This window comes from Lepisosteus platostomus, chromosome 6, assembly GCF_059453375.1.
Source record: "Lepisosteus platostomus isolate fLepPlt1 chromosome 6, fLepPlt1.hap1, whole genome shotgun sequence".
In the NCBI taxonomy this organism is placed as follows: Eukaryota; Metazoa; Chordata; class Actinopteri; order Semionotiformes; family Lepisosteidae; genus Lepisosteus; species Lepisosteus platostomus.
The window spans coordinates 66,805,535-66,817,006 of record NC_142616.1 but is presented as its reverse complement, the minus strand read 5'-3'; the positions used below and the strand labels follow the sequence as shown (position 1 = coordinate 66,817,006).

The window sequence follows — 11,472 nt, the reverse complement described above, 5'->3', positions numbered from 1 at the left end:
ACCGAGGGGAGGGGAGACGCGCTACTCCCCCCTAGCGGCGGACACCCAGTACTGCACATACACACACACTCGGCCCCAGCGCAGCCAGTCGGCGCTTGTGGTGATGATGATGATGATGATGATGATGATAATACTACTAATAAGTAATAGTTCAGGTGGGGAGCTGCGTCAGCATGCGTAGTCTGCAAAGGAACAAGTAAGAGGTTTATTCCATGCTGAAAAGAGAAGAGAGAAAACACAACGTTTCGGCTGGGAAGCCTTCTTCAGGTTGGGAGAAAGACAGGGCAGACAGCTCAAGCCTTCTTCACCCTTCTTCCCAGCCGAAACGTTGTGTTTTCTCTCTTCTCTTTTCAGCAGGGAATAAACCCGTAACTTGTTCCTTTGCATAATAATAATAATAATAATAATAATAATAATAATAATATGTGTTGAGTGAGAGGGTGTGTGTTGTGTGGAGGGTGTGTGTGTGTTGCAAGAGGGTGTGTGTGTAGTGTGGAGGGTGTGTGTGTTGGGTGAGAGGTATGTGTGTGTGTTGGGTGAAGGGGTGTGTGTGTTGTGTACAGGGTGTGTTGTATGTTGTGTGGAGTGTGTGTTGTGTGAGGGATGTGTGTGTTATGAGTGTTGTGCGACGGGTGTGTGTTGTGTATGAGGGAGCTGACTAATGGTAGATCGCAAACGCAGAGAAGAGACAAGTGTTTTTAACGAGCGAGGAGCCCCTGTGTTGTGGGGTCTTGGAGAGGTGAAAACCGGGGTCTGAAACACCGTCCGCGGCTCCACACCCCAGGCACCCCCTCATCGACCAGGGCAGGCAAGAGAAGCGAGGTGGTCTCTGGGGGGGAATAGTGAAACCCGCTTTAAATTTACTGAGCTCAACTTCCGTCATGGATCTGAAAGGTCTTACAAAGGCACCGGGACGTCGGAGCCTTCGATAGTAACGAGGGTGCGTGTGTGTGGAGGTTAAAACGGGTCGGACGGCAGAGCTGGCTTACAGGCAGCGGGGTGAGGCGGTAAGATTGAACTGGAAAGAAACGGGCTCAGCCAAGGACGTTTCCGCACTGCCCGGCATCCTGACCCGCTGTGTGGAGGGCGTCCAGGCGGCGTGTGAGTTTTTACTGCTTCGTTTAAGTAACGTCTTGCCCGGACAGGTGAACTTCAACGAGCTGCACCCCCATGGCAAGGGAGGTCCCCCGAGGCTGACGCGCGGGATGCGCCTGGCTGCTGCCCCCACTCTCCCCCGTCACGACGCTACTTCGGACCCACGAAGTCACGAAGATCGTCGAAGGGGGCTGCTCGTTTTAATCAGCCAGGTCTCGGGCGTGAGGCTTGATCCATCCTGCGGCACGCTGAGCTCATCGCTCTGATTGCACTACTCAGTGGGCGATGCCGTGTAACGGTTATACATTAGTACGTCGTGATTTGGTGGCATTTTTTTTTACAGAATGCCAATAGTTCGTCCATGGAGAATAACCTCCCCTCCTCTAGCCAGTCGAGCTTAGCTGCGATATGACCAATCCTCGCAGTGACGGCGTCTTGAGACATCAGCAGACGACCACAGCAGCGGTGTCAGCGGTCGGACTGGAATCAGTTCCGTAGCGCTGCTCACCCGAAAGGAGGTCCAAGCGATTGACATGCAGGAGGGGCCCAATTCACCCCCACCCCCACCGTGAAGTGCAGTCCGGCCTGGGGGGTGGGGGGGTGGGGCTGGTATCTCTTTCATCTCCTCACGGCGTCACGGTCCCAGCCGTGCCGTTCTCTCCCGATCACACGCCCCAGCTGAAATCGGCGCCGGGTTTCCCATGAGGCACTAGGGCCTTACGACATTCTTGGGGCCCACGAAGGAGGGAAACACTAGCGACCCACAAAAAAAAAACCAGCTGGAACAACAGGCTTGCGATCGACTCCAGGTGCTCCAGATCGATAATCCTGCGCTGTCCAGATACTAGAGGAACCGAAGTGCTGGTCACTCGACTCGCCCCATCAGTCACGGGGTTTAGCGTGAGAGAAGTTTAAAGGGCGTCATGTCAGGCGACGTCTCCCCCTCTTTCTGCACACTTGGGAGTGAAAGTGCCCAGGGCCCACGAGCACCAAACTGCAATAATGATGATAATAATAAAATCGAAGCACTTTACAGGTCATGGGGATCCCCTCCACCCCCACCAGTCCGCCCCCCACACACCAACTCTCAGTGAGGAGGAGAGCAGAGGGATGGAGCCAGTTCAGAGAGGGGGGTTATTAGGAGGCCATGACTGGTAAAGGCCAGGGGGAGATTTAGATAGAACAGCTCACCCCAATACTCTTGCCTGCATAATTAAAGGCGAGTTGTAACCTTATTGATTATTGATGATCTTCTGTCTCATATATAGTTATGACGGAGATCATTTTTCTACCTTTGTGGTCTTAGTGTTCTGTTACTGTGTGACAGTGGTCCTGTGTGTGATTAGTGTTGTGGTACTGTGTGACAGTGGTCCTGTGTGTGACTGGTGTACTGTGTGACAGTGGTCCTGTGTGTGACTGGTGTACTGTGTGACAGTGGTCCTGTGTGTGACTGGTGTACTGTGTGACAGTGGCCCTGTGTGTGACTGGTGTACTGTGTGACAGTGGCCCTGTGTGTGACTGGTGTACTGTGTGACAGTGGTCCTGTGTGTGACTGGTGTACTGTGTGACAGTGGTCCTGTGTGTGACAGTGGTCCTGTGTGTGACTGGTGTACTGTGTGACAGTGGTCCTGTGTGTGACAGTGGTCCTGTGTGTGACTGGTGTACTGTGTGACAGTGGTCCTGTGTGATTAGTTCACAGGTCCCTGCTCCATACCGCTGGGACCAGCTCTGTGTTCACACTGCAGTTGTTCCCTTATTTCACCCAGGTCGTTCCAGTCAAATACCCAGGTGTATAAAAAATGGGTGCCAGGGTAATTTTATTTGTTTTAAAGCTCCAGCTAAATAATTTAGTAGTTAAAGAACAAGGGTTTTCAAAGGATCTCAACAAAACGCGTATCAGAAAACTGCATGCACTTTTTTTTTACTATTTGTCCGGGCCGGACCGCAGCGATGTCGGAGAGGGAGGATGTCTCCTTGCTGTTATTCAGAACCGGGTCCCGGCTGTCTCTTTTTCTGCATCCAAGCAGCGCCCGAGTCAGAGGGCATTCAACTTTCACCTCCCAGACGGGGACCAGTGTCCTCGGCCCCCGCACACCTCGCCTCTGTGCCTGTGGGCTTCGGTTTCTAACCAGGGGGAAGCCCTCCTTCCCGGCTGGGAACATCGCTGGCGTGGTCGTCACCGACGGCGGGGGAGACGACCTGCTGTTCTGACGACAGCGTCCGCGAATGCCTCTGCATTTACCCGCTCTCACCCGGGCCCACAACACGGACCCGTGTAAGAGAAGGTGGCTCTTTCTGCCGGATGACGATTAGTAATTGAACTGCTGCGGTCGACCTGTTTCGCCCACGGTGTGTGTTGGGAACCGTTTTCCACTCTCTGCGAAACTGCGATTTTCCAGCCCCCCCAACCCCAAACCAACTCCAAGAACCCCAGTTGTTCAGTTTATAACAACAGGTCTCTCTCTGTGTTGCAGGGATGGGGGTTCTGTTACAGCCTCTCACTCTCTTTCTCCTCCTCCCCTGTCTCCACCTCTCTCTCTCTCCTTGTTGGTGCACACCGGCGCAGCATCGATATCTACCAACACACACACACACGCGTTCATGCTGCTGTTTTCCCGGATCTTTCGGCAGACTGACTCCCCGCTGTGTATGTGTGTGTGTGGTTTTTTTATGTTGTTGTTTTGGTTTTAACGTACAGGACCAGCCGTGATGCGGATTTTACAGTGAGTTGAATCACGATCCCTGTGCGCCGGAGTCTTCCCCCACGTCGCCCGGGCAGCAGAAGGAACATCCGCCAGTCTGTCGCGGACGCGCGGGGCTGTGGGTAGCAGGAATGATCTTACAATAAATGAACACGCTTGCGGGCTCAGCGGAGGAGTAGGATAACTTGTGTCAGCGGACACGACGCCGCTGTATCGCCGTGCGCAGGCAGGCTGAAGGACCCGTCTCCAAACTGGTGAGTGTGAAACGGGAAGACTGGCCGAAAACTTTCCGCCGGCTCCCGGCGTGAATTCTGCTGCATCTTCGTGTGAGGTGTGCGCCAGGTAAGCTGTAGCTCTTTTTTGGGGGTTCTGTCTTAGTGTACGTGTAGCTGTCGTACGGCGTTAGAGATGTAGCCTTTACGGTTTATTGAAGATGTTTTTTTTTTCTTAAGACGAGCACATCTTGCTCTTTTTTTTAAATCAGTTCAAGTTATAATGCCGCAGGTAACGAAAGATGAAAGTCGAAACTCTGGACGGAGCTGCGTGCTCTCTGCTCCTGACCTTTTCTGATCAGGTAGATATCACCGAAACGGTTTTTTTTTTGTTTCTTCTTTGTGTTTCGTTGAGTGCCTTGGGACGTCTGGCGAGGTTTTCCCGAACGCCTGAAATAATAACCGGTCTGGTTGTGAGATCTTGTAGCGTCCACCAAGTTCCCAAGAAACTAATTTTAAACTGCTCACGAAAACGGTCACACGAGCGGGTTTGCGCTTAAAGGAGATGCTGCAGTGAGGAGAAAAACAAAGTTCCTCTTGGCCAAGCTGATATTTGGTTATGTGTTTATCTGGACAAAGACCCAGCCCCAGGGCCGGGATGAGCTGGGCTACCGTCACCGGCCAGGCAGTGCCCTTTCTCTGGCTTTTTGGAATCAGGAAAAGCCGGGGAGAAGCCGAGATCAAGGCCCCGGGATCCGCGTTTCATCGATTCGCTTTCGGTCTGGTGAAAAGGTGTTATTTTGGGGAGGTAAAACAACTCCAAAGAGTCGGAGGGTTCCCGGGCGGGCGGTAAATGCGTGACACTGGTGGGGGGGGTTTAATCAAAGTGGCCGGCCGGCCGGCGCCGTGGTCTTGTTGAACTGCGAGTGACGCTGGCGTGCGGCGCCGGCTTCCCCGCACGCCAGCTGCCGCAGTAACCGGGCGAATCGATTGCGTGTTGTTACCATCGAGGCATTTACACGGCTTTTAAAGAGAGGACAAGCGGCTACCCGGCGCACAAGCCCCCCCCCGCGTTCATCTTCCTCGGGGTGCTGAGCGACACGTTAGTGAGTTTTGCGGGGCGAGGGTCTTGGCGGAGAGCGGGGTACGGCGCCCCTAACGCACGAATTATTGACGGGCGAGTCTCTCTCCCTCCGGAGTGCGGGAACATGCGCACCGACGCGTCCAGCCTGCGCTGCAGCCCGTGAGGGGAGAAATTATATAACGCGCAAGCCAGGCTGAGCTGAGCTCCTGCGAAGGCTTAAGTGAGTCGAACCCGTCCGGATTTAAAGGTTAAATGGGTGTTCGTGTCCGGGTTTCGCCACATGCCCGGCACAGGACCGTGCAATACGACGGATCTTACAAACCTGAAAAATAGTATGCTAGCGCTTTATTGATTTTTCGATCTGGTACGGGAATGCATTCTAGGCAGGAAGCGGATTTTTTTTTGGTGGTGGAGCAGCAGCCTTGACCTCGGACCTTGCGGAGAGTCTGCTCTTCCTGTGTGGAGCGGGAGGTTGGAGAAATACCGCACTCGGGGGCAGCTGACATCCCCCCTAGCAGTTATGGGTTTTACACCTGTGGTCGCTCCGGGGGGGTAACTGAATAATTATTAACCGTGCAGAGAAATTAAATTCCAGCGCAGTGGTGTAGTCTTGGGGGGGGGGGTGCCTGGAGATTCCTGCACGTGGGCCTTCTGTAGGTAAGCTGAAAATCGGGGGGGTTGTTTCTTTCAGTAATGGGGCTCAGGACACGGGCAACATCTGCGGCTCCTTTGACCCTGGAACCCCAGGGGTTCCCAGCCCAGCTGCTGTGGGGCCGCACCTGGCTTTTATTGCGGCCAACCTTAATGGCATAATTGGAGCCCTTAATCGTGCCATTAAGGTGCTTGATGTCGGATCAGTCAACAGTGTTTTCTGCCGCAGGGGTGGGGTGGCCCTGTCCATGTGTCACACGCAGAGTGCCCCGCCTTGCTCCCAGTGCTTCCTGGGATGGGCCAGGAAGCCCTGTTTTGGCCGTAGCGGTTCGGAAAGAGGGCGAATGAACGCGCGGGCGTCTTCTCACTCTCGTGAAATGCAGCAGTTAAAAAGCCCGGCTTCAGCTCTTTCAGAGTGGGGGGGGGAAAAAAGCGTTCAAGTGAAGCCTGTCATCAAGGGGGTTAGGGGTTTGATGGGGCTGTGTGCTGAGGGATAGTCTGGAGCGAAACCCAGCAGCGCGTGTGTGGGCCTCCATGACTGGTTTTCCCTGCAGCCGAGCTCTTGACCTGCCTCCAGGTCCCGTGGCTGGAAACTTTGCACGTTTTTTTTTCTCCTGCTCAGAGGTCGGAGGTTTTAAACGACGTGAGGAAGACGACGGGTAAAAGGGCGACCTCCTGCACGATGAAGGAACTGCAAACCGGGCGCTCGCGGGCAGAGCTCGTTCAGTTCAGCTCGTCAGCCGCACGAGCCCAGTATTTGCATTTGTGCTCCAGTACCAAGGAAACACTAAAACTAAACACAGAACAGCAGCAGCAACAGCAAGTTAAATACTAGACAACTTTACAAAACCCCAGTGTGTGGCGGTGGTAGGGGCAGAGCTCAGTAATCTGCCGGCTTGTGGGAAGAAACGGTCTCTGAGTCTGTGCCTTTCTGCTCCTGGGACGCTTCCCAGAGGGCAGGGGGGGGGGCAGCGAGGAGCCAGGAGGACTGGTGCCCTGAGCGATACTTCCAGCCCTCCCGAGACAGCGAGCTGTAAAGATGTCCACAAAGAGAGGGGAGCTGTACTGCAGGGATGAGAGCTAATGAGTGTGTGTGTGTGTGTGTGTGTGTGTGTGTGTGTGTGTGTGTGTGTGTGTGTGTGTGTGTGTGTGTGTGTGTGTGTGTGTGGTGGAATGGGTCCCAGGACCCAGGACCTGCCCTGGGTGCCCTGTGTAAATGTGTAAGCGGAGACACAAGCTCCATGGCTCGGCGTCATGTGACCCGGGGCCGCTTCCTGGCCGCTGCGGTGACTCGTGTCGTCTGGGCGCCTCACCAGCTGGGCCCAGGGGAGCAGGCATGAGGGGGAGGGTCTAATGGAGCAAATGATCCAATCAGTTCTGACATGCGCCGGGCCAGATGGGAGCCCCAGCCAGCCTGGCCGCCACAGTCTACTGGTCTGCCTGGGGGTTGACCCCCTGCCTCTCGCCCTGCTCGGTGACTAGTACTGTTAATATCCCGGAGCTGTGGGTGTTTCCCCCAGCCTCTGTCCGCTGTTCCCTCTTGCTCTCTCTCTCCCCCTTCTTTCGGCCAGTGTGCCGACTCTCCCAGACCTGTCCTCTGTTCCCTCCAAACGGCTCTATGGGCCCGACGAATTACAGCATTGCCAGAACACATGCACTTAACAGGACATCTACAGACATGAGCAAATCAAGACGTTCGCATACGACGTGGAACTGTATTGAGAGACGGGCTCACTGTCCCTCGGGCTGTGACGGGAGGTCACACACTGGGCTGCCAGTTCAGCTGAGTTCCCTCCTCCCTCTCCCAGTAGGAGTGGGACCCGTTGTGATTCTGGCGTGGTGTGGGAATTGTGGGATTAGTTTTGTTATTTTGGGGGGGGAGAATGTTTCTCAAATCCCAGAATAGTGGGACAGTCGGAGTGCAGTAGGAAGTGCACCTCTGTCTCTGTTTCTCCCCGCTGGCAGTGGGAGCTCAGCCTGTCCTCTCTGGGCAGCCAGGTCTCTCTGTCTCTCTCTCTGTCTCTAGCTGTTGTACACTGTGTGAGCTTTGGGCTGTGGTTGGGATTGCGGTTGAAATCCCAGGGGGTAGTTTGGCTGTTTTACTCCTGAGCAAGGTTCTTCATTTGAGCCCACCGCAGTGCATGGTGGGTAAAGGAGTTTGTCTCAGGGTGGATGGGAAATTGTTTTCACCCGACTTGCCTAGGTAGACAAAAGCTTTTAAGACGAGCTAGCTTGCTTATTTTGGTGTTTTATGTGGACAGGTGGCAAGACCTTACCGGCTGTACATAAAACAGCCTGATTTATTAGCTGGTTAAAGTCTTGCTTCCGATGCAGTAAGTAAATGGAGTGAAACGTGTCGCAGCTGGAAATAAGACTCTGTTGTGTTTTACACTGAGCTCTGTGTGACGTGCAGGATTGGGAGGGTGATGGGATGGGGGGATGGGGGGGCTCCTCAGGGCGCGTTCAGCCCAGGGCACCCCCTCGTGTTTTTTGTGATCCAGCACAACCCTTGGTCTGGTGAAGACTGAGGTGGAAACGTTTCTGAGATCTCGGTTGGTGCTTGAGGTGTGTCTTAGAGGTCAGTCAGACTGCCAGAGGGGGAGTGATCAGGACCAGTGGGGTGGGGTTGGAGCTGTTGGGTGCATGCCCTCAGCTCCCCAAGCTGCTGACAAAAGGGGGGTGCACGCAGGTGTGATCTTCAAGGGAAGGGGAAGGTGGTGGTCGGGACTGGGCTGGTGGTGGATTGCTCTTGATGTGAGATTCTCCGGCTCCCCACAAGAGGGCGCTGTTCCCCCTGCGGATGCACCCCCCCCCCCCTCCTCTGCAGAGCCAGGTGCGACCGGATTTAACAACCGACCAATTAACCGCTGTTGACGAATCAAGCACCCAGCTTCCAATGGCTCGTCTGGCACCCTGAAGAAGACCGCGCACCAGTTAACGACCTTAACGAGCAGGGCAGCGACGAGGTCCTTGAGTGGAATTTTAGGCCGGCGTTGCAGGAGTCGGGCTTGACCTGGAAGAGACTTTATGTAACACAAGCTTTGACAAAAAAAAAAAAACTCTGCAGCAACCGGTAACCTAGCAACTCGAAAAAAAAGTCAGGAGGAAGAAAGAAAAGCTCTGAATAAATAATCTGATTTCTCTCGATCCATCTCTCTGTGGATTGAAAGCATGATCACTTCCCGTCTTCTCCTCTAACAGCCATATCCCCTTTCCTTCTGGAGCTGAGGAGCCGTGTGCTGGGGAACTCCGGGGATCTGGCTCTGGAGGAAGGGGGGTCGTCTGTGGCTGAGGGGTTACAGTCTCCCCGAAGGCAGCTGAGGGCAGTAAATCTGTACGGAGTCTCTGATTGAGAGGAGAGGGACAGCAGTGTCTCCAGTCCAGGCAGGAGTGTGTCAGTGAGTGAATTCAGGGGCAGTGTGAGAGGAGAGGGACAGCAGTGTCTCCAGTCCAGTCAGGAGAGTGTCAGTGTGAGAGGAGAGGGACAGCAGTGTCTCGAGCAGTGTCTCCAGTCCAGGCAGGAGTGTGTCAGTGTGAGAGGAGAGGGACAGCAGTGTCTCGAGCAGTGTCTCCAGTCCAGTCTCCCAGTGTAATTTACCAGCCAGCCCAACACCTTGTTCTGAGTTTCCCTGGGCTAAGAGACACAATGTTCCATCCAACCAAGAGCTAGGTTTCTAATTGGCAATTGACTGATGGGTCAAAGTTCTGATTGAATCCACACCTTAGGAAGATTAGTCATTACAAAAGCTCTTTTATGACGCGCTATAAAGAGCAAAAAGGTTTATGCAAGATCTTCTGTTTGGAGGAAACAATATCCTTGTTTTGTTTCCTTGTTAATCCTTTTTTTTAAGGTTGTGTGAAGCAGCTGTTGGTCTCGGGACAGGCCTGCGCCATGCAGACTGGTGCACCTCGGGGCAGTAAAATTCGAGGCGGCGGCGGCGGCGGTGGTGGTTGTGGGGGGTGGCTCTGTGCCCGTGACGGGGCAAGACCGTGACGGAGAGAAAGTGAGGCCTCCTGGAGCAAAGTCTGCCTGTCTCTGTGTGTCTGCGGGCAGAGACTCTGCGGATCAGCACTTCTTCGCTTCCTGAGACGGTACAGGAACGGGCCCTGCGGCCCGCCTGCTCTGTTGGGTCGTTAGTCGCTCATCGATCCCAGGATCTCATGCAGCTGGTTCTTGAGAGAAGCCAGCGTATCGGGCTGGGCAGCTCGTCTCGAGCCCCCCCAGTTCTTTGGTGCAAGCAGGGGCTGAGGTTTACATTCTCTTTCACTCACGCTCTCACGCCCAACTGTGCCGACTGACCGACTTCCCCTTTCCGGCCTGCTGGGATGGTCCTGCTTCTCCCGGCCCTCCTCCGGCTCCGTGGGGGTTTAAGGTGGACTCGGCCCGGGAGAGTCGGTTTCTCGCGCGGATGCTGATGTGAGCAAGGCCTCCGGGGAATGGATTTTCCCTGTGTTTGGGGAACATCCTGAGCTCCTGGGATCGGTCTCTCTCCCGCAGGGGGGCAGCTCAGTGAAGACGCTTGCGGAGATCGGAGGTTCTTTTTCGGGGGGGGGGGGTCATCAGAGACGGGAGGGTCTGGTGTGCGCGTCATGTGGCCGAGTTGTTATATAACGCGGAGAACTGGAACGGAGGCTTAAAAATATCCCCAGCGAGCGTCCCAACGGGCTGTGTGATCCGCGAGGCCTGCTCTCTCGCTACGCCGCGCGGGATCACCTCCAGGCGCTGTCTTCCTCCCCTGAACCTGGGCACCTGCGGCATAACAGCTGTGAGAGTCTGTGTCAGGCCCTGCGTGCCACACGTAGCAGCAGTCGTGTTGTTTATCTCCGCTTTGGAGGTCTGACTTTTGATTTGGGGGGGGGCTGTTGCCTCCGGTGCTGGATGCAGGGCCTGATGCAGACGCTCTGCCAGCAGGCTGCAGTGTGACCATGAGCGCTGGGAACGTTGCTGTTGTGGTCGTGGTGGTATCTGCTCTGTGACCGAGAGAGGAGGTGCAGGTCCTTTCCCGCTGGGCTTTTGCAGTTTTCCACCGGAAATGGAAAGTCTGTCCCGGGATCAAAGCCTGCGTTCCTCTCTCCTCTTCCCCCCCTCCTGCACCGGGGCCGATTCGAGGATCCCATCCTCCGGGAGTGACTGCGACTCCTGGCTTTCCAGGGGGCCGAGGTCGCGGGTGTCCGTATGCCCTGGCTTTCCAAGGAACGCCGGCAGTTTCCGGGAGGGGGTGGGGGCTGGAGGGTGACGAGGAGGGAGTTGGCAGGATTGCAGCCGGAGTCCCGGACTTTGGCCCGCAGACTGGCGCCGGGAGGCTGTAATTCCCAGGGTCAGACGGCTGCGAGCAGGCACACGTGACGCACTGGGGGGGCCACCCTGCCGCTGGGGGGGCTGTGATCCCCAGACGGGCCGCTGGCGCCGTGCGGGACGAGCAGTCCGATGGGCGATTGGCGTCTCGTCTCCGGCCCGCGGGCCCCTCAGCTGTTTTGTCCCCAGAAAAGCGGGTCTCTGCGGGCTTCTGCTCTGCAGTGGCATTGCTCCTGGGCACTGCGGGTCGGGCTGGGTCGGGGAGAGGCCCGGTTACCCACTGAATCGGTACCGCCGCCAGCGTGGGGAGGGGCAGCAGGACAGAAACGCAGATATTGAGGGGAGAAAAAGATTTCTGGGTGGTTTTATTAGTATTATGATTTTTTTCCCCCCATCCATGTATGTTGTTGGTGCTGAGTTTGCCCTTTATCT

The 11,472-nt window shown here is 55.4% G+C and overlaps 1 protein-coding gene across 8 annotated transcripts in view; it reads left to right on the top strand.

Annotated features, from left to right (window-relative positions):
- The first annotated feature begins 3,634 nt into the window (after positions 1-3,634).
- Positions 3,635-11,472, top strand: part of LOC148662187 (cyclin-dependent kinase 16-like) — a 37,190-nt gene continuing 29,352 nt past the window's right edge. For 2 of the 8 annotated variants that reach the window (XM_088637066.1, XM_088637061.1), the window contains exon 1: positions 3,636-4,051. The gene's annotated coding sequence lies outside the window, so the exon portion shown is untranslated. Of the gene's footprint in view, positions 4,140-4,974; positions 5,314-9,531; positions 9,837-11,472 lie in introns of those variants that run through there. The other 6 variants (XM_088637072.1, XM_088637068.1, XM_088637065.1 and 3 more) reach the window with 5 other exon arrangements.